Source organism: Lissotriton vulgaris, chromosome 3_1 (genome assembly GCF_964263255.1).
Source record: "Lissotriton vulgaris chromosome 3_1, aLisVul1.2, whole genome shotgun sequence".
NCBI classification, from domain to species: domain Eukaryota; kingdom Metazoa; phylum Chordata; class Amphibia; order Caudata; family Salamandridae; genus Lissotriton; species Lissotriton vulgaris.
The window spans coordinates 878,864,316-878,886,554 of NC_141689.1; the positions used below are offsets into that span (position 1 = coordinate 878,864,316).

The 22,239-nt window shown below is 44.8% G+C and overlaps 1 protein-coding gene across 1 annotated transcript in view; it reads left to right on the forward strand.

The window, feature by feature from the left end:
• Positions 1 to 22,239, forward strand: part of TUT7 (terminal uridylyl transferase 7) — a 1,558,036-nt gene that overhangs the window by 679,100 nt on the left and 856,697 nt on the right. The gene's annotated exons all lie outside the window — the stretch shown is intronic.

Genomic DNA, 22,239 nt, shown 5'->3' on the forward strand with positions numbered 1-22,239 from the left:
AACAATATAATATATTTAGAAAATAGTTTTAATATGTGTGTTTATTATGAGAGTTCTAATAATTTGCCTATTTAGAATGGCAACTATAAATTAACAGTGCTTTCTATTGAACCGTAACTGAATTTATCTTTGGCATGTTGCTGAGTTTATAGGTGACTATGGAGATACTTTGGTTTTAAGATCTAGGTGTCTCTCAGGAATGGTTGATGTATATTCCAATTATTGTACTTACTATATATAATTTTCAACAGTGGGTGTCCTAAACCCATTGAGAAACTGTGTTCTGTAACATAAATGGTGTTTGAAGGGGAGAGTTTCTCAATGAAGGTTATAGTACCTAGGTATTAGTCAGTAGAGTTGTGTTGGTTAAGAGGATATATTGTCATACAAATGAAGTATTCACTCTGTACAGATTAGTAAGATAATTTTAATTGGTATTTATATAGCATTTACTACACCTGACAAGGCGTTGAAGCGCTTTTCTGTGAGTAGCACGCTACTCCAGAACCCAAAAAGATTTAGTGGTGGGTTAGTATAGGGAAAATGTGTTTATTTTAGCAGTGGACATGTGAGTCTGTTAGTTGAATTAAAAAGGATAATAGATGTGTAGAAAAGGGAAGCGTCTGGAAAGTGTTTATTTGGAAATCATAGTAGTAGGAGGTGCTTTGGGATGGAGGGGGGGGCTCTCTGGAAATGGATTAGGGAGAAAAGTGAGGTCTCCGATGAGTCTAAGCAGGGATACATGAGGGACTTGTTTAGAAAAGGTTGTTTGTGAGATGTGACTAGTAAAAAAAAAAGGTTTGCGATGATGCAAGGAGGGATAGAGGAAGGAAGAGTCTAGAAAGGGTTATTTTGGAAAACATAGTAGTATAATGAGTTTTGGAATGAGTCTGAAAGTGGAGGTGTAGACGATATATTGAGAGAGGTATAGGGTTTCGTAGGGTAGTGCATTGGAGAAGCTAAATGTGTTTTTTTTTTTTACAATAAGAGTAAACTAATAAATATATAGATACATAAATACATGGAAGATGTATATGTATAAGGAAGGTAATCTGTATTAAGATTTAAGTTATATTTAATCAACACAGACTTTCAAGTTTTGCTGTACTCAAAGCTAATGTATTTGTGTGTTTATTTAAAAAAAATTATTCAGTGGTGATGCAATTGTAGATAAATGGAATCTAATGTATGGCAATGTATTGTAGAGATTGTATACCATGTTATAATGGGAAAAACCGAGCATAGTGGTTCTGTTATAGAACCTACATAGAGCTTTATATAGTAGTGATGTGTTACTGTTGAGGCTGTTTTTTCAAACTCCATTATTAACCTTTTTTACTGAAAGTAAGGTGTGAGGAGACAGCTTACCTCCTCACAAAACGTTTTTAGCCATACAGGAGTGTTTTGACACTAGAGAGTGTGCACTAATTGAATCATAGATAGGGCTCACTCAGACAAAATATGTTTTTATACGGAATAAGTTCCTTACTAATTTTTTAACACTCTGATATCACTCTGTAGAGAGGTGTTTTGTGAATAGTGCATATTGACATTAAATTGAGGCATTCATGCTACATAAGTGTTTGCGATATACTGAGGGCTTGATGAAAATGCACTATATCAAATCTCCAGCCTGTAAAAATGTGTTGTTTTCAGTGCTGTAATTAGAGAGGGTTCTGTTTCTTAGAACAATTATACATGTGGTTCACTCACAGAAAAGGTCTTTGTAGAGGGATCGGTTTCCAACAATAGCCTTTTACACCCAGCTTTTAACTTGCGGAGATGTCTCAGCAGAGAATCCATGTTATTAGTAAACCCCTTCACAGCTACTATTTAACTTGTAGAGGACTGTCAGCAGAGATGGTGTTCTGTTATAAAAGTGAACCATTTACTCTCTATGGCCTTGTATAAGAAGGAGTAAGTCTTTCATAAACACTACCACAGCCAAACTCTACCCTTTTTAAATCTGATAGGAGAGGACCTAGTGTTTTTATAAAACCTTGTACACTAATCACTTATTTTCTTAAGAGGTATCAGTAGAGACCTTGTAAAGCCATTCATGCACCATATTCTCTCAGAGGAGATGCCTTTGTAGAGTGTTGGATTACCCCCTAAACCTTTTTACACCCAACCTATAACCTCTAGAGACATATTAGTAAAGAGGGAATATTTTGACAGAAGTGAGCCAATCACTCTGTATAGAATTCTTTACAAACCTCTGATTGTACATCAAAGTTTACTAACCCCATGTTACCTCTGATAAAATGTAGTGGCACAGGGGCTAGTGTTTGTCTGAGGCTTTGTACACACACCCTTTAGTCTGTCACTTAGAGAGATGGTTGATACAGAGTAGGATGAGATTGGAACACTGTTTGATGCAAGACTACCTTGCAGAACGTACAGCATGTTGAAATATAGTACCACATGCCCTACCTATTCCCTCAATCCTTATACACTGACTCCCTATTCTGCTCGGAGAAATGATTACAGAAGATAGTCTTACTCTAGTGAATTAAACACCATGTTGTCTCCTAGAAAATATTTTTAGAGTGGGATTAATTTCTTAGTAAAAACTTTCACACCCACCCTTCACTGTGAATAGCTGTCTCAACAGAGAGACTATCTTGTTATAAACAAAAAAGTATTTAACCTACATATACTTTCAAGAATCAAACTGAACCATACAGTAACTGTATCTTGTTAAAATGTGATATTGTGTAGCCTAGTGTTTGCATAGATCCTTCTACATACATCCTTTATCTTCTGTCGAAGTGTCATTTCACAGATATTTGTTTCTCACCTCAACCAAACATCCTATTCATTCTCCGGTAACACCAGTAGAAATTGATGCCTTAATTAGTAAAGCCATTCACATCCACTGTTCAACCTGTAACCCCCATCTGCTCAGATAATATGTAGTAGCACAGGGGCTAATGTTTGTCTGAGGCCTTTTACACACACCATGTAGTTTGTTCAGAGAGATCACTAGACAGCGTGCTCTTCATAAAGCCATGTAGCAGAGGAGGCACTATTTCTTTAAGGTCTTCTACACAAAACATTAGCTCTCTATTGAGCTGTCCGAATTACAGGGTAGTTTGAGATAGAATCACTGTTTGATTAAATTATACCATGTAAAATGTATAGCATGCTAAAATATAGTAACACAATTTCTATGTTTTAATTATTAGCACGTAGTCTTTAAGAAGCAGAAATAAATGTTCCGTATATTTTTTCTGTAGTGTTTTCAGCTAGTTCAAAATTACAACAAAGCAGCAGAAGACTAAGAAGAAAAAACAGTACTATAAAGAAGTCTCCAAATATTAGACACAGAGAAAGAAAATGATAGTAAAAGAAAATTCAAATCTAGTAAGAGTGTCAAATGTTTCTTTAAAAAAAATAAGATCATTTAAACTATCTTCTACAGGTGTGAGTAGAATGCAACATGTCTCAACATGTAAGAAAAAAATAATTTTCTTTAAAAAAAAAAAGATAATGCCACAAAATAAACTCACAAACCTTCAAGGACATTAATTCGCTTGTTTATCACAGCAGATCTATGGCAGTACTTTCCACCATATCCCAATGCTGTCTGTGCACCACAATAAAATGCGTAATCTTGCAAGAATATCGTATTTAGTAAAAAGTCCAACTCTTGAACTTCAAAATGATGATATGCTTTTAAGAGGTACTCATTCTGAAGTCAGTTTTGTTATAGATGATATTCAGATGATATACTGAAGAGAATGAAATGTTTGTGGAGAAAAGCACTGAAAATTATAATGCTAGTACAGTGTTATTGTATTTTATATTCAAAGAATTGCAACACCAAGGGTCCTTGAGGGTCTGACATTGCTGAGCTGGTCCAGGAGCCCGTGGCTGTTCATTTGAATCAGATGACGACATCTTTCTGCTGAAAGGGAAACGGGATAGGAGAGCAAGCCAAATATTTCTACTCTCACCAAAGTCCAATAGGGAAATAAAGCAAAGAGGATGGAATCTTCTTCTTTGAAATAAAGACATCCATATGAACCAATCAGAATTCTTCCTTAGAGTGTGCTTCCTCGCCCAGACCTCTTGTGAGTGTCTCATGAGACCGTAAAAAATACTTCCTTTATAAATTGTATAGAACAGTATAAAATTCATTTTCTACCTTAAACAAAGTGTCTACAGTTCTATTATGTTCAAAATTGCAGTAAAACACTGCCATTAACTTAATTTTAAATGTGCGATCTTTCCAGTGCTTCGTGAGAGCCGAACAGGAAGTACGGCCCTCGGAGTCCACGCTGGGGATTGGGTATTCAGCTCACTACTCTACTATAGATTAGCAATACATATTATCTGAATATATAATCAAGAACCATATACAATAGATGACTAGGAAATTTAGAACTTTACGATCTCCGAAGTGTCGCACGAGCATCTCGTGATCCTCTCGCGAGAGTAATAACAGCTCAAAAAAAGATTGCTGGTAACATGTTTTGATATCGGAGTTACAATAACTGAGCAAATACACAATTTCTATTGAAAATTAATCTGGACGGCAATGGGGTTAGTTGCCTGAATCTGGCGCTCCATCAAACCCTGGGAGCAAGCGAGAAAATAGCGAACTAATGACAAGCTAAGGAGAAAGAGAACCAACTCCAAAGACTTCGGAAGTGCTCGAGAAACAGAAGGGCTGGTTGCTGAGAGCGTACTGCGGAGAGAACGGCACCTTTTCCGGGGGAAAGCCGCCGAGCTGAGTAGCTGAGAGGGGCGAGGGTCCCAAGATGGCCATGTACTGAGGAGACCTACGGCTGTGACCAAAACAAGTCCGTCGGAGCACTGGAGCTCCGAACCGTCCGCTATCGAGGTCAGTGCTGCAGGCGACCAGCGTGACCCCAACGACACCCCCTCCCAGCCAATACAAGAATGCAAGAGACAAGCAGCCCCAATACTGCTGTAGGCGAGCAGAAACCGAAAGCAAAGCAGGGGGCCGCCATCTTAAGAGAGCCGCCCAGCGAGCCGATGAGAGCAACGCCTGTGACCGAATTGGACCGTCGTAGCACCGGAGGTCTGCTAAAGGCGTTTAAAAGGTCAGCGCGGCAGGCGACCAGCGCAACCCTAACGTCAGCCCTCCACGAGGACGCAGTGCAGGTTAGAAGCAGCCCTCATACTGCCGAGGCATGCTGAAACCGAAAGTAAAACAGGGGGGCGCCTTCTTAACTTTGACACGCAAGATGCCGCAAAGGAGGAAGACAAAGGGAAGGGGGAGTCAGAGAGTGGCATGAGACCCGTCAACAATAAGCGGCTGGGTAAACGCTTGGTCAACTTTGAACCCACTAACCCACAGTCTGATAAACACGCATGAACCGAATGTGTAAAACGAAACAGAAACTGCCAAGAAGGGGCCGCCATTTTGTAGGAGAAATTATCCAGCCGATCCATAACCGGACCCAAAGAGCAGAAAGGAGCCAGAACTGTAAAGAAGGATCAGCCACTCTGAAGTAACCCTGAATAGCTCGAACCAAAACAGGGCAAAGAGCGCTGGGAGGAACACAGAGTAACACAGAAGATCCCCATGAAAGTGTAGCACAGAAACAAGCAGACACAACCACAGAGAGGACAAGCCCATGGGGCTCAGAATCTGTGTACAACCTTACGAGCATAAGTCGAGGGGGTCAAGCTGCAGAGGGAAAGCAGGCGCAGATCATAGTGCGGACCGCGACCTGCGCAGTAGCCCAGGAGATCTGTCTGCAGAGGAGGCAGCGCAAGAGAAATAGTACAAACAAACCACAGACCCGCGGAACGATACAAGGGAATTCAAGTTCAGAAGCAAGATCAGGGGAGAACGGGGCCATAAAGGTGAGCAAACAGTATTTGCAAGTGTCCAGATCACATCATCGCCCAGGCCCACTCACCCCCAGGAGTCAAAACCTGTAACAAGGCCCTTCAGCTAGGAAGATCACAGTTGAGCCAGCTCAGCTGGAGCCGCACACAGAGCAATTCAGCAGACCGCTTTCAGGTCCCACTGAAGAGCAGTGACTGACGACAGCTACCTTACAATCAAGCAAGTACGGCTTACAGAGAGAGTGGCGGCAACAAGATTGTCACGTAGAAAACCAAACCCGGAACAAGAGAAGTCCCACAGCATAGCGGCACCAAGCATAGAGTTGGGGACAAGGCGAGGGACTTCAATACAACAAGACAAAGTCACAACAAGCACCACTGAAATCCAAAAAAGCACAAAGCGAACTTCCACTAGCACGCACCTATCAACCCATAGAACGGAAAGAGGACAGGAGATTCGAGCTACATCAAGCAAAGCATGGACTACTAACCATGGCTGGGAACGAAGGCAAAATTACGCAGCAATCAAAGAAAAACAGAGAAGATTCGCTAATAGACTCGCCAATCAAACACAAGCCAGACATCAATAGCACACTGGACATGATATTGAAAAAACTTGCGGAGGTCCATGATCTAGCCAAAACAACAAAACAAACTACAGACGCAATAAAACTCGAACTGACCGCTGTCAGAGCGGACATCCATGTGGCAAATAACAGGCTGTCGGTGGTGGAGCAGAGGGTTAGCAACATAGAAAACGGAGACCAACAGATGAATAAAGCAATCATAGCGCTAACCAAGACAACGGCAATACTTGAAAAAGGCAGACAGAGGAACTAGATGACCATAACAGAAGGGGGAACATAAGGATTCTAGGAGTCCCGGAGGGAGAGGAGGACAAAACAGGCTCCTGTATGGCCCTTATACAAGAACTAATCCCCAAACTCGCAAACATCAAATTCGACAACCCATTTGAGCTGTATAAGGCGTACAGAGTGCCCGCCTTCAAATCCACAAACAGGGCAGGCCCAAGACCGATAATCTGCAAATCGCTCCGATCCCATCATACAGAAGCCATTTTTGGAATAGCGAGAAAAAGCCAAAACATACAATGGAATGGCCACAAGTTAATCCTCACACAGGACTACTCAAACCCTACTGTTGACACAAGAAAAGGATTCCTGGCTCGGAGAGACAAACTAAGGAAGGAGAACATCATGAAGGGGGGGAGGGGGATGTCTGTTATGTTTGTACTGTCTGTCTTTTATATACACCTTAATTCTTTCCACTGTCCTCCATCCTACCTTAATCTTTCTAGCTACATTTCCGCATACAAGAAGGGACATGAATCCAGGAGCTGTGGGAAACGAAAGTGGGCCCAACATGGGGGTATAGATGCCACCCACTAACTAGCCACGATAACCAAACAGAAAAGAGGGACAAGATCACACAACCAGAGGTAGAAAGGGAGAACAGCAAATAACCACCATAGCAAATGGCCCATAATAACACGACCTCCTTGACATCTAACCTAAAGATAGTCTCCCTAAACGTCAGAGGCCTGAACCACCCAGTAAAGAGGAAAAAAATTCTAGAGTACCTAGTAAAGACCAAAGGAGACGTCTTCCTGCTGCAGGAGACCAGGCTAGCCTTGGAAGATGCCGAACGACTCAAAGCGAGGTGGATCGGCCATGTGGCCTGCTCACCCGCAGCGGGGCGTAATCACTCTGCTAAACAAGTCCTCGAAACTAACTGTAGAGAGCCAGCAGTCCGACGAAGCAGGGAGGATTCTACTAACGAAACTGAAAAGATGGGAGGAATCCATACATGTAGTGAACATTTACGGTCCCAACATAGACAACACTGAATTCTGGGAGGGGGTTACGAAAAGACTAGAGACGATCCCCAGAATGACATAACAGTCATGGCAGGTGACTTCAATTCAGTGCTAGACCACATTTAAAGTACCCCTGGAGACTACAACACCCCAAAACTAGAGACTACACCTTCTACTCCAACCCACACAACTCGTACAGCAGGATCGACTACATATTAATCACAGGCTAACACACTCACTTAATAGAACACACAGACATTGCGACCATAACTATCTCATACCACTCATGCATCAGTCTTCAGATGAGCGGTTGTCACAATGAGGACCTCCCACGCAGATGGAGACTCAACAGTGACGTCTCGGCAGACAAGGCTCACACAAACAAAATAGCAGAAGCTATTAAAGACTACATAAGACACAACGACACACTAGACACGGACCCCAAGATCATGTGGGATTCATTCAAGGTAACAGTCAGGGGCACAATAATGGGAATCAAGGCCAAAATGAACAGAGATGGTAACCTCCATCTGACCCAACTAGAAGAAGAAATACAAAACTTAGAGGCATCCCACATACCCGACACAAGGAATAGCAGCGTATTAACAGAGCTTTCAAAGAAAAAATACGTATACAACAAAATTCGGAGCGAGAGAGCGCCGGACTGTGGGAGAACAAATATAAGGCAATTAACCTCTGCGAGGCTAATAAAGCAGGGAACATCCTAGCCTCCTATCTTAAACAAAGACAGCACACCATCTCATCAATCACCGACTGACGCAACAAAGCACACACAAGTCACAAAGAGATTCTAAGAATATTTAGAGATTTTTGCGGAGACCTATACAAAACGACCAAACACTAGACCAGGCTGGCTGCACAGCCTACCTGGACAGATTAAACCTCCGTTATTCTTGTATTGTCTGTATTATAGAAAACATGTATTTAGTGGTGATTAGTGATTAATGTTATGTATTTTATGTGTCTTTAATGATTGAAATTATCGAAATTAAGACTACTTTGACTTTGATATAGAAACAGGTGCTAACAATGCGGCTGACCTGCGCATCGAAGGTCAGACCCTTGTCAAAAGTGAGCCGCATGTTTTTAACTGTTCTAGTCGGGAAGGGGAGAGTACCACAGTCTGCCGGCCACCAGGCATTTAATCAGATTGAATTCTGCGGACCAAAAACTAGAATTTCAGTTTTATCTGCATTAATCCTGACGGAATAGTTTTTCATCCAGCCGATAGTGCTTGCCATGCAGTGGTTACATTTTTCTGCGACCAGTTGCAAATCATTAGAGATGAAAAGAATGATTTGCTTGTCGTCCACGTTGGAAATCACCAGGAACCCAAAAGATCTCACCAAAACAGCCAGAGAGGTCAGGTACACATTAAAGAGGGTGGGGCTCAGTGATGAGCCCTGGGGAACCCCATAAGGTAGGCTAAAAGCCTTAGCTCTGAAACCTCCACAGCTGACTATATTCATTCTCCCTGTCAAAAAGGAGTGGAGAATATGTATATGTATGTATATATATATATATATGTATGTATATATATGTATGTATATATATGTATGTATATGTATATATATGTATGTATATATATGTATGTATATATATGTATGTATATATATATGTATATGTATATACATATACATATATGTATATGTATATATATATATATGTGTGTATATATATATATATGTGTGTATATATATTACCTACTGGCGGTCGCCAGTAGGTATATATAGTTAGGATTTTTTCCCTATGGGATTTCTGAAAATTCTATGTCTAATAACTTTGGCGTTTGTGGACGGAATCGGTTGAAATTTTCAGGAAAATGGCACATTTTGTTTCGGAGCAGCTCCTGGAAATTTGGGGGGGGTTCGTCAAGGGGGGGCTGAGAAAAAAGGGGGGTCCCAAAACGCGTTTTTAACATTGAGTTTTCCATAGGGCGGTTGGACTCACTTTTAGCTCGAACGGCTGAATGGATTTGCACAAAACTTGGCAAAATTGTAGGGACTGTTAGCCCGATGTGCCTTTGCTAGGTCTCAATATATGTGCTTCAGTGGATTTTGAGAAATTAACGTTTAAATCAAGATATATATCTGTAACAGCGCTCCGGGCAGCGATCCGGTTCGCGTACTTTTCGCTTATCGGAACTTTGCGAAGCGAAGCTGATTGGCTCTCCGGTGTCTGTCAACATTCTAAACAGTCCGGTGCGGCCGCCATCTTGTCTCTCGGTAGGATCGAGAGACAAGAGGAGGCCAAAACAAAGGAGGAAATGAAGGAAAGGGGGCAAGGTAGACCCCTTCTGACCCCCTAGGATTGATGAGGGGATATTATAGAGCCACGCTGGGCCCAAAAAAAAAAAAAAAAAAAATCCGTTTTTTTCGCCGTAGAGACGCGTCTTGGTACGCGAACCGGGCAGCTAACCGGGAAGCTAACCGGCAGTGTAACATGAGTCTGACGAGTAGCTGATTGGCTGTCAACATTGTAAACAGTTCGGAGCGGCCGCCATCTTGTTTCTCGGTAGGATCGAGAGACAAGAGGAGGCCAAAACAAAGGGGGAAATGAAGGAAAGGGGCAAGATAGACCCCTTCTGACCCCCTAGGATTGATGAGGGGATATTATAGAGCCACGCTGGGCCCAAAAAAAAAATTCCGATTTTTTCGCTGTAGAGACGCGTCTTGGTACGCGAACCGGGCAGCTAACCGGCAGTGTAACGGGAGTCTGAGGAGAAGCTGATTGGCTGTTATCATTGTAAACAGTCTGGAGCGGCCGCCATCTTGTCTCTCTCTGGGATCGAGAGACAAGAGGTGGAAAAAAAAAAAAGGTGTAAATGAATGAAAGGGGTAAGGCAGACCCCTCCTGAACCCCTAGGATTGATGAGGGGGCTATTAAAGTTCCCTGGGGGGGTGAAAAAAAAAATGCGATTTTTCGCGGTAAAGGTGCTTCCTGGTACGTTAACCGGGCAGCTAACCGGCAGCGTAACGGGAGTCCGACATATTGTGTTTTTTGAACGTTTGTGATATGTGCACGTGTGGATTTTGTCTAATTAAGGTTAAAAAAATATAAATATATCTTTAAGCGTGTTTTGGCGTGCTTACGTTTTGGGTTTGGTTTGCGCTGCAGAGACGATACGTCACGGTTATGCGATGCATCATGAGGCGTCTCACGGGCTACGTGATACGTCACTTAATAAAGAATATATTTTACAGCTATAGATATTAGCTTTTAAAAAACCAATGAAATTCACAGAAAAAAACATAGGTTATAGACCATATATAGTTAGGAATTTGCATTTACAAAACCTTGAAAATTCACTGAAAAAACCATAGGTTATAGACCATATATAGTTAGGGATTAGCATTTAAAAAACCTTATTTTATTTGCACAAAACCATTGAAATTCCATATATAGTTAGTTGCACTAACTATATATCGCGGACCCGCAATCCACTGCTAATGATGTCACATATTACATCATTCATGACATGGTCAGTGACATCACTGATGACATCACTGATGACATCTCAAATGACATCACTGATGACATCTCAAATGACATCACTGATGACATCACTGATGACAACACCCAGTGACTGTATGTTTCTGTAAAGTTAAAATATGTCTTACATATTGAAGAATGAGTGGATGTATAATTGTCTGGATGAAGGATTTAGTAGGTGCATGACTGACTGTATGAGAGAATGATTAAATGTGTCTCACTGAGTGCATGGGTTAGTGATTAAAGTGTCTTAATTTGGCAATCATTATTTATGTTCTTCTGTAAACTGCTGCATGTTTAAATCAGTAGCTATATCAGTAACTATATGGGTTATTGAATGGTTGCCCAAGTATTTGTATGGGAGACTGAGTATGTGTGTGGGTGGCTGGGAGGTGTATAACTCTGTGCATAGATGTGTGAGCAGTTGATTCCCTAGGTGTATGGCTTCAAAAGTGCATGTAGAAACAGCTGTATGGACAGTTGACTGTGTGCATGAGTATATTGGTGAGTGAATGGATATCTCAGTTCTACATGTCAAAGTAAGTACATATGTAAAACACACTCCATGTGAGAGTTGACATATATAAATAACTGAACATAAGAGCCAGTGAATGTGAGAGTGGCTGTATGAATCATTGTGAACTTGTATCAAGGATTGTATAAGAGAGTAAATATGTGTTAGTATATGTTTGAATAAGTAAGGTGTGTATAACTGTATAGTTGAGGAAATGGAGGTGTGATGGATTCTTTGCATGACTGACTAGGTGTGTGGGTAACTCCATGGATGTGTGACAGTCTGTGAGTGTCTGTTTACACTGATTGTATCTAAGGTTATATTAGAGTCTGAAGAGGTTCATCGTATTATCACATGAATGATGTCATCAGTGATGTGATCAGTCATGTCAAATGAGATGTCATCAGTGATGTCATCAGTGATGTCATTTGAGATGTCATCAGTGATGTCATCAGTGATGTCACTGACCATGTCATGAATGATGTAATATGTGACATTAGCAGTGGATTGCGGGTCCGCGATATATAGTTAGTGCAACTAACTATATATGGAATTTCAATGGTTTTGTGCAAATAAAATAAGGTTTTTTAAATGCTAATCCCTAACTATATATGGTCTATAACCTATGGTTTTTTCAGTGAATTTTCAAGGTTTTGTAAATGCAAATTCCTAACTATATATGGTCTATAACCTATGGTTTTTTCTGTGAATATATATATGTATAAATAATATATATATAAAAACAAGCAATAGCAGCCAAATCACATTAGAGCTGAAATATGCTGTGAAGAATTTCCACCATACATGTATAATAAGCATTAGAAACATGAGAAACAACACCAAAGATTGTTTAGAAATTGTTTTAATGCTCAGAAAACAGTAGAAATTCTCATAACTCACTGGAAGCATAGGAAGCTCCCAGGCTGCATTGCAAACACACAGTCTAAAAAGACTGAAATGCTAACCTGTAGCTGAATAGCAATAAACTGACACCGTGCCTTTAAGGCACTCATGACCCCCAGTATCCCATCATGCCCCAGGGGTGACAGTTGGGTCAGTTGTTCTTTCCGGCTCCTTCAGTGAAGGACCCTGGTTACACAGCTCCACTATTTTTCTGGTTTTTGACAGAAAAATTGCTTCTTTTTGACAACTTTTGCTCTTCGACGTCTTACATCTAGTCAAGTAAGATACTGCTTGTTTTCAGCAGTTTGGTGAGCATTTTCCTCTGAAAATGCCTTCACTCTTTGATAAATGCCCTTCTTGAGGCAACAAGAAGGCCAAGTCAGACAGCCACGACGTCTGTATCCTTTGCCTGCCTGAAAATCATGATCCAGGCACCTGTCCTCATTGTGAGAACCTGTCAGGAAGGACTCTCAAGGACAGGGAGAGAATTCGAATTTATGGCCTGGCTCACAGAGCTTCGAGAGGGAGATCTCCAGTGAAGAAGGGCTCCAAGAAGACTCATGCCTCTTCAAAAAAGAAGTCTTCACACCCTTCAACTTCAGCGTCGAGCTCAGCGCTGAGAAAAGATCCACAGGTGGAGTTTTCCTCTTCGAAACTACCGTCGACGGCGGGCTCGCCGTCGAGAAGACCAGGTACGTCGACGACGTCGAAAGAACCAGCTCCGTCGTCAAAATCCCCTCCGCCGTCGTCAACCGGGCGGCGATCGGCGTCGAGGAAGGCTACTCCGCCGCCGTCAACTGGGCGACGGTCGGCGTCGAGATCCATTACCCCTCCGCCGTCGTCAACCAGGTGACGACCGGCGTCGAGGGAGGTCACTTCGCCGTCGTCAACCAGGTGACGACCGACGTCAAGAAGTGTGACTCCTCCGCCGTCGACAACGACTCGTCGATCGGCGTCGAGGAAGCTTTCTCCGTCAGTGCAGCAGCAGCGCTCGGCGTCGAGGGTGCCAATACCCCTCCGCCGTCGTCGCACAAGCATTCAACGTCGAGGCAGCGATCTCCGTCGACGGCTGGCCATCGCCGTTCGACGTCGAGGCAGAAAGCTCCGTCGACGACAGGACGAGGTCGTTCGACGTCGAGAGAAAAGCTTCCGTCGACGACAGGACATCGTCGTTCGGCATCGAGGCTGAGGTCCCCGTCGGCGGCCGGACACCGCCGTCCGACGTCGAAGCAGAGGGCTCCGTCGACGGCTGCTCATCGCCGCTCGACGTCGAGAGAATACAGAACCTCTCATGGACATTCGAGGCCTAGATTGTTTGATCCTCCGACTCCTCGAAGGCGTTCGACTGCGAGAAAGGAACGCTCGATGTCGAGACAATCGGATACGATCATGGTGACAGAATCTGCTTCTCACCATTCATCTTATCGATCCTCTGGCTCCTCTACTGAGCATTCGAGGTCCAGAAGCCCTATACACAGAACTCCTGAGCGTCGCCCAGATCCTTCGGCGGGGCGCATCAGGCTGTCACCTACATGGTACAGATCCTTGGACCATTGGCGAGACGCTGGGCCTACGAAGCGTATGCAGGAGTATGCCAGCCCAGACCACAGGTCTCCTCTCCAAGACCTGGTGGAGGAGATGGACAAGCGTAGCCCTCCCAGGCTTACATCCCCTGTGACGCTACCCTCCAAAGCGCCAAGAAGATCCCGTTCTCCTACAAGGGAACCTAGACTGGAAGGTCGGAGAGGGTCTCAATCTCCTACAAGGGATCCTAGACTGGAAGGTCGGAAAAAGTCTCGATCTCCTCGGGGCAGATCTCCCGTGCGATCGCCAGCCAGATCTCCCAGGGCATCCCGATCTCCTAGAAGGGAACATCGGACAATAGATCGGGTCAGATCTCGCTCCCCTAGACGGGAGTAGCGTTCAAGGAGGTCGCGGGAGCGAAGACTTAGCACCATAGACATAGGCGTACTCCGTCTACTTCCTCAACTTCTTCTACCAGATCGTCCAAGAGGGACTACTCCCCGACTTTAACGGACAGTCCAACGTCCAGGTCCTCCCCAGTGGATGATATTGGCACGTATCTGGATGTGCTGCAGAGGTGCGCTTAAACTGAACATCGAAATGTCTGTCCCTCAAGTAACGACGACAGTCATTTTTGAAACCTTGCACAAAAAGGCCATCTCCAGACCTCTGCTGCCTTTGGTTCCGGGGATTATGGACCCTGTCAAGGAGGTTTTCCTAACCCCAGCAGCAATCAGAGCAGTCCCGGCACGCATGCAGAAGAAGTACAAAACCGGCGGCTTCTGACCTGGTGTTTGTGAAATCTGACCCTCCAGCGGACTCTGTCATTGTGGCAGCGGCGAGGAAGACACATGCGGTTGATGGTTCGTCTTCAGTCCCGCCTGATAAGGACAGCAAAACCCAAGACTCCTGGGGTCGGAAGATTTGCAACTCTGCTGCTTCCACTCTTAAGGTCGCCAGTGCAGCTGCGCTCCTGGGTCGGTATGACAGAGCCTTATGGGACTCGATGGAAAGATTCAAAGCCAAGCTACCGAAAGAGGACCAGCAGGACTTTAAAGAAACTGTTACGGAGGGATGTCTGGTGGCAAACCAGATAAGCACGGCCGCGGATGGGGCGGTGCTTTTGGCTCATTCTTATTCCCATGGAGTTTGTGCCAGAAGATCGGCCTGGTTGCGCCTTACAGGTCTAAAACCGGATGCTCAGCATCGGATTCTAAATCTTCCCTTTTCGGGTTCCGCTCTCTTCGGTGAACATGCGGACGAAGAGATGACCCGAATGAAGACTGAGCTGGACACGGTGAAGGCGGTGGGCTTGGAGAAGAAAAAGGAATTCAAGCGCCGCTTCAAGACCAACAGGGGGAGAGGGGCTCAACAGAGGGTTCAAACCCCTCAGTGGTCCCAAAACAAAACTCAAGGGAAACCCCAGTTTCGTGGCAAGCCCAGCAGAGGAAGGGGAGGTCACCAACAGTCCTCCAACACCACGAGAGGAGGAAAGGCCTGAACAGTGGCTTCCTCTGACGCCGTTGCCCACTCCAGTGGGAGGAAGTGCTTCACAACACCTGGCAGAGTGGGTCAGCATCACAAGAGATCAGTGGGTGCTGAATATACTGTGCAATGGATACAGGATACGTTTCCGTGCTCTTCCAAAGAGCGTCCCTCCGAAGAGCTCTTGCCCTCACCAATTAAGCTTGCTCCGACGAGAGGTAAAAATCCTGCTGCAAAAAAGAGCGATAGAGGAAGTTCCTCTCGCTCTAAGAGGAAAAGGAGTTTACTCCAGATATTTCCTGGTCCCCAAAAAAGATCAGGAGGACAAGTTCAGACCCATACTCGACCTACGACTACTAAACAAGGTTATCGTCAAGGAAAAGTTCTGCATGTTGGCGCTTCACCAAATATGTCCTCATCTGCAAGCCGGAGATTGGATGTGTTCGGTGGATCTACAAGATGCGTACTTTCACATCCCGATTGCGCAACAACATCGCAAGTACCTAAGGTTTGTTGTGGGAAACAAACATTACCAGTACAAGGTGTTACCCTTCGGTCTCAAGTCCGCACCACGAGTCTTCACCAAATGCATGGCAGTGGTGGCGGCTTTTCTCCACATGAAGGGTCTCTTCATTTACCCATATCTGGACGACTGGCTCCTAAAGGGTCCATCTCCGGTACGGGTTACACAAGATCTGCATCTGTGCCTGCACCAGCTTCACAGGCTCGGCCTCCATGTGAACCTGGAGAAGTCAGTCCTGCGGCCTACGCAATCCATCCACTACCTAGGCTCCGTTCTGGACACAAGCGTGAGAAAAGCGTTTCCTTCGGAGGAGAGACTTTCTTCCACGAACCAGAAAGGTGGGTCTCTGCTGGAGTCTCGGCCTCCAACAGCACGACAAGTAGCGTCTCTACTGGGTTCCATGGCGTCCTGCATCTTTCTCATCCCAAACGCCAGGCTGAGAATGCGTCCTCTACAACAGGCTTTGGAGGATCAGTGGGACCAGGCGACAGGACGTTGGGAGGACCGAATCCATCTTTCCCAGGAGACAAAACAGTCCATCAGATGGTGGACTCGGAGACACAATGTGATGGTGGGAGTGCCGTTTCACCAGCCCATTCCGTCCCAATCTATAGTGACAGATGCTTCCCTGCAAGGCTGGGGAGCACACATGGATCCGCTTCAGATTCAAGGCCGGTGGTCTGCGCAGGAGCAGACATACCACATCAACATGCTGGAGCTCAGAGCGGTTTTCCTGGCTCTCAAAGCTTTCCTGCCAGCGATCACATCTAACTCAGTCCTGGTTCAGACGGACAATACGACAACCATGTTCTATCTGAACAAGCAAGGAGGCACAAAATCTCGCCCACTGTCTCGAGAGGCTCAGGCGATATGGTATTGGCTTCTCGCCCGAGGTCTCACAGTAGTGGCGGTACATCTTCCGGGCGAGTTGAACGTCAAAGCAGACTCACTCAGCAGGCACTTCGAAGATCAGCCAGACTGGGTGCTAAGCGACAAAGTAGTAAAAGAGCTTTTTCGTTGCTGGGGACGTCCATCCATAGACTTGTTTGCAGACGACGAAAACACCAAGTGCCACGCCTTCGCGTCCAGGTTCCACAGGCCAGGGACGCAGGGGAACGCTCTTCTGTTGGATTGGGCAGGGATGTTCGCATACGCGTTTCCTCCCCTGGCTCTGATTCCGAGAGTGGTTTCCAAGCTCCTCAGGACGAACATGGAAATGATCCTGATTGCTCCAGACTGGCCTCGGCACTGGTGGTATCCGGACTTTCTACATCTGTCTGTGTGTCCACACAAACGACTCCCTTGCAGTCCGGACCTGTTGAGCAAGATGAACGGGAGGATAATGCATCCCAACCTCCCATCATTGAACCTAACAGCATGGCTCATGAGGTCCTGCAATACGGACATTTGAACCTGCCTCCAGAATGCATGAACATTTTGAAGGAGGCTAAGAGGCCGTCCACGAGAGCATCCTATGCCTTCAAGTGGAAAAGGTTTTACTTGTGTAGGGATCATCATTTGGATCCGATTAAGGGGCAGGAGGACGTCATCTTACCATACCTCCTTTCCCTTGCAACAGCTGGTTTAAAGTACGCTTCCATAAGAGTGCATTTGTCAGCTATTGTGGCTTACAGGAAGTCACCTGACCAGGTGTCTTTTTTTCAGGTTCCAGGGGTCAAGGATTTCCTCCAGGGATTGAAGAAAGTGTATCCCCCTGTACAAAATCCTTCTCCTCCGTGGGAATTAAACCTAGTTCTATCAAGGTTAATGTCTCCACCTTTCGAGCCCATCCACAAGGCTTCCTTCCAACATCTCTCTTGGAAGGCAGCTTTTTTGGTGGCAATTACCTCTGCACGCAGAGTCAGTGAGATACAAGCGCTCTGTGCAAAGGAACCTTACACTGTCTTCCACCATAACAGAGTAGTCCTCAGAGCTCACCCGTCATTCTTACCTAAGGTCATCTCTGATTTTCATATAAATCAGTCTATTTCCCTCCCTTCCTTTTTTCCAAATCGTTCGACCCCGGCTAAGCGGTCACTTCACTCCTTAGATCTTAAAAGAGTGCTTAAGTTTTATTTGGAAAAGACTAAAGGGGTTAGGAAAACGGACCAACTGTTTGTAAACTATGGCTCAATGAGAACTGGCTTTCCAGCAGCAAAGAGGTCCATTTCCAGGTGGATTGTCTCTTGCATTAAGTTGGCCTATCAACTAGCAGGAAAACCTTTGTTGATGTCTCCAAAAGCGCATTCCACTAGAGGGAAGGCGGCTACAGTGGCTTTCTTGCATGACGTTCCCATGTCAGAAATATGCAAGGCGGCAACCTGGAAATCAGTGCATACCTTTACGAGGCATTACTGCCTCGAATCTGATTCCAGGACCGATACTCAAGTAGGGCAAGCCTCCTTGAGGAATCTGTTTGGGTAGTCTATAGTCTATTCAAGCTTATTGATGAGATTTCTGTCTTATCATTCTTTTGCCCGCAGGGATGAGGAGAGGCTCGCTATTCTATTCTAATGCTTATGACTATTGATGAGGATCCCCTGGAAGAGAAGGATTAGTTACTTACCTGTAATCCTAGTTCTCTTCCAGGGGTATCCTCATCAAAGTCATAAGCAACCCTCCCGCCTCCCCGGGCAAAGGATACTCTTTCATACAGAGATATTGTTAACCTTTTAGTTATTGGGTTTGTTTTCAGTCTCCGAAAAGAACAACTGACCCAACTGTCACCCCTGGGGCATGATGGGATACTGGGGGTCATGAGTGCCTTAAAGGCACGTGTGTCAGTTTATTGCTATTCAGCTACAGGTTAGCTTTTCAGTCTTTTTAGACTGTGTGTTTGCAATGCAGCCTGGGAGCTTCCTATGCTTCCAGTGAGTTATGAGAATTTCTACTGTTTTCTGAGCATTAAAATAATTTCTAAACAATCTTTGGTGTTGTTTCTCATGTTTCTAATGCTTATTATACATGTATGGTGGAAATTCTTCACAGCATATTTCAGCTCTAATGTGATTTGGCTGCTATTGCTTGTTTTTATATATATATATATATATATATATATATATATATATATATATATATATATATATATATATATATATATATATATATGTATATGTATATGTATATGTATATGTGGGGCACATATAATAGTGTTTCCGGGGTCCCGCGCATAGGCGGGAATATTCTAATGCTTATGACTTTGATGAGGATACCCCTGGAAGAGAACTAGGATTACAGGTAAGTAACTAATCCTTACCTGCATGTGGATGTGATCAGTGGCAACAACTCGGTGCTGTGATCGGCGTGGAAACCATTTTGAGACTGGTCTAAGATCTCATGCGATTCAACCTAATTCATCAACATAGTGTTTATGAATTTCTTTAAGATTTTTGTGGAGACCGGATGAATTGAGATGGGGCAAAAGTTCTTCAGTTCGGAGGGGTCAGTGTTCGGTTTTTTGAGGAGTGGTGTAACAGTAGCCTATTTCCAGGAGTCCGGGTAGCTGCCGGATAGGAGAATGTTGTTAAACATCCTACACAGGAAGTCTGCAACAGGATTTAAGAGCAAAAGGAGCATAGTTTTCACAGTTCTGAATGACCTCCTCAACATCAGATTCTTCAATTTCCGTATTGCCAAGCTCCAGAAAGATTTTAAGGACCCTGTCATGGAAATAGGTGGCTATTCAGTCACAGAAGTCTTGAGACTGTGTCCCTGGTGGCTCAGAGATCTCCTTAATGACCTTGAATAGCATGCTAGAGGAATTGCCTGCTGCGAGGGTCTTTTTGGTGAAGAAGTGGGATTTGGCTTGAAGATGGCGAGTTTGTACTTCTGTGGCAGAGATTTCTACTTGTCTTTTTCCCTAGCACAAGTGTCCGTACTCCATCTACGTTCTTGTCTACGATACTCCCTTCTGTGGGATCTAAGTTCTTCTGAGTACCATGGCGCCACTGGTTTGGCTCTTCTGAAAAGACAGTTTTTAAAAGGGGCAGCAGTGTCAAAGGCCTCAATAATCCAATTGCGGAAGCCCTCCGCCATGGGAGGGAATATGCTGTGCCTCCTGGCACCAGCTGAGGCCAAGGCAGCCTACCATTAGGGGGCGGAAAGCTTGTTCAGTCCCCTACAGCAAATGCACTTAGAGATGGTTCTTTTCTCCGCAGTGGTGGTAAGTGTAGGACAGACTTTGAACTCAATCAGCCAATGGCCCACCCTACTAAGGAGCTGAACATTTTTGATCACTAAGTTGTCATGATCGATGAAAATGCCATCTAAGGTATGGCCGGCTATGTGGATGGGAGATTGAACAAGTTGCTCAAATCCCAAGGATGACTTGAGTTCTAGGAGGTGTACTTAGTCATTGTCCTGTTTGTTTTCAAGATAGTAGTTAAAATCTCCTAGAATGGTGAGGTGAGTAGTGGTGACAAATGGATCCAGTGTTTTCCACCATGATTCAGTGATTCTGCTTCTGGGAACTGACGGGCGATACATTAGCAAGCCAGAGAAATTTTAGTTATTGGACAGCTTAATCCTTAAAGAGGGTGCTTCCGATGGCGGGCCAGGATCCCCGTCCACCATGATGAGGGTGCAACTAAGAGAATCCTAGGCCACCAAAGCAGACTGTCACCTCTGCGCTCAAAGTGGTCACATCTGAGAATAGTATATCCAGGGGGATATCATCCGGCAAGTCGGGAACCAAATTGTCCTCAGCCCATGTCTTGTTGACAAATAGACAGTCCAAATTGAATGTTTGGATAGTCCAAGCAATTTCGGTTTCACGTTTGGGCATAGAGTGAGCATTTATCAACGCCCTCTAATAGAACTGGACTTGAGATCAGCCGCGGTGCAGGTCCTGATGCTGGTTCCTGATATCTTTCCACCCCATAGTTCCTGGGGCTCCATGTGGGAGTCAAGAGCAGGCGCCAGACCATTGGCGGATCTAAAATTGCAATGTTGACAGTGCACCGGTTCCCCAGTGGAGAAGTCCAACTTAGCTGCGCACTCGCTGGGATAAAGTTTAAGATGTAATTCAAGGAGACCAGTCCTGGAATAAGTTCTTGCCTGGGTGTCCTTTTTACCTGGGGGAAAACAGGCAGCGTACCTGGCCCCTGGCGCTGTCCAGGCGCAGACTGGCACATACAGGCTTGCCTTTGGCGAGCCAGCGGCACGCCCACTGCTCTCACCCAGGGTTGTGTCGGGATTTAATGCCCTAACCTGGAAGCGTATGTGAGGCTGGACCGCCAACCTCTAAGATGGTGGCCATCCAGGGGATAGTTCTGGTACAGGGGACACTCTCTACACAATCGGGAAAAACCATGGCGGACCAGAGACACCCTGAAGGAACGAGGGAGAGAGGAAGAAAACCCTAGAGACGTCCCAGGACGCCCCCGTCTGTGAAGGTGAGGTGTGAAAAGCGCATGCAACAAGTGCAGAGTAAAAGCCCCCCACTCACCCCGCAAGACTGTATTTATCAGACTCGCAGCTAAAGAAAGGTAATTTATAATAGAGCTGGAACTATAAGTGGTACTATCGTTACTGGTACTTCCCGAGTTGTTTTCCTTTTCCCCATCGTTTCTGGTGGAGTTGATACAATAAGCTAATATATTATAAATTTACTTCAGTGAAATTAAGATAAGTTGGGGTTGTGCTTATAGGTAATGATAATAGATGTTAGGGGAGTGACCCAGCCCAGCTTCAGTCAGGTTTGGACTGGCTAAGATGGGCCCAACTTGGCCCAGGTGCTGTCCAGCACGTCCCACGTAGCTTGGGAGCACATGTCCTTAAACAGTGCCTCCCTCAGCAACTGTGGGCTTGTTGCACTTTGGATGGTGTAGTTCTTGAGTTAAAAGTGGCCACCAACCAGAAGAGAATCCTGCACTGCAGGAGAGTGTGTCCTTCAATAGCGCCTTCACGCAGCAGCTGTGGGCCCGTTGCACCTTGGATGGTGTAGTTATCAAGGCAAAAATGGCCACCAAAAAGAATGTCCCAGGGCACATTACAAGACTTTGTGTCAACATGAATTTTAGCTTAAGCTTTTACAGGATTACCGGGTATTGAATTTTCATGTTGCTGTTAATAAGCTGTGGGGTTATCTTTCATTTATTGTTTTACTTGTCTTCG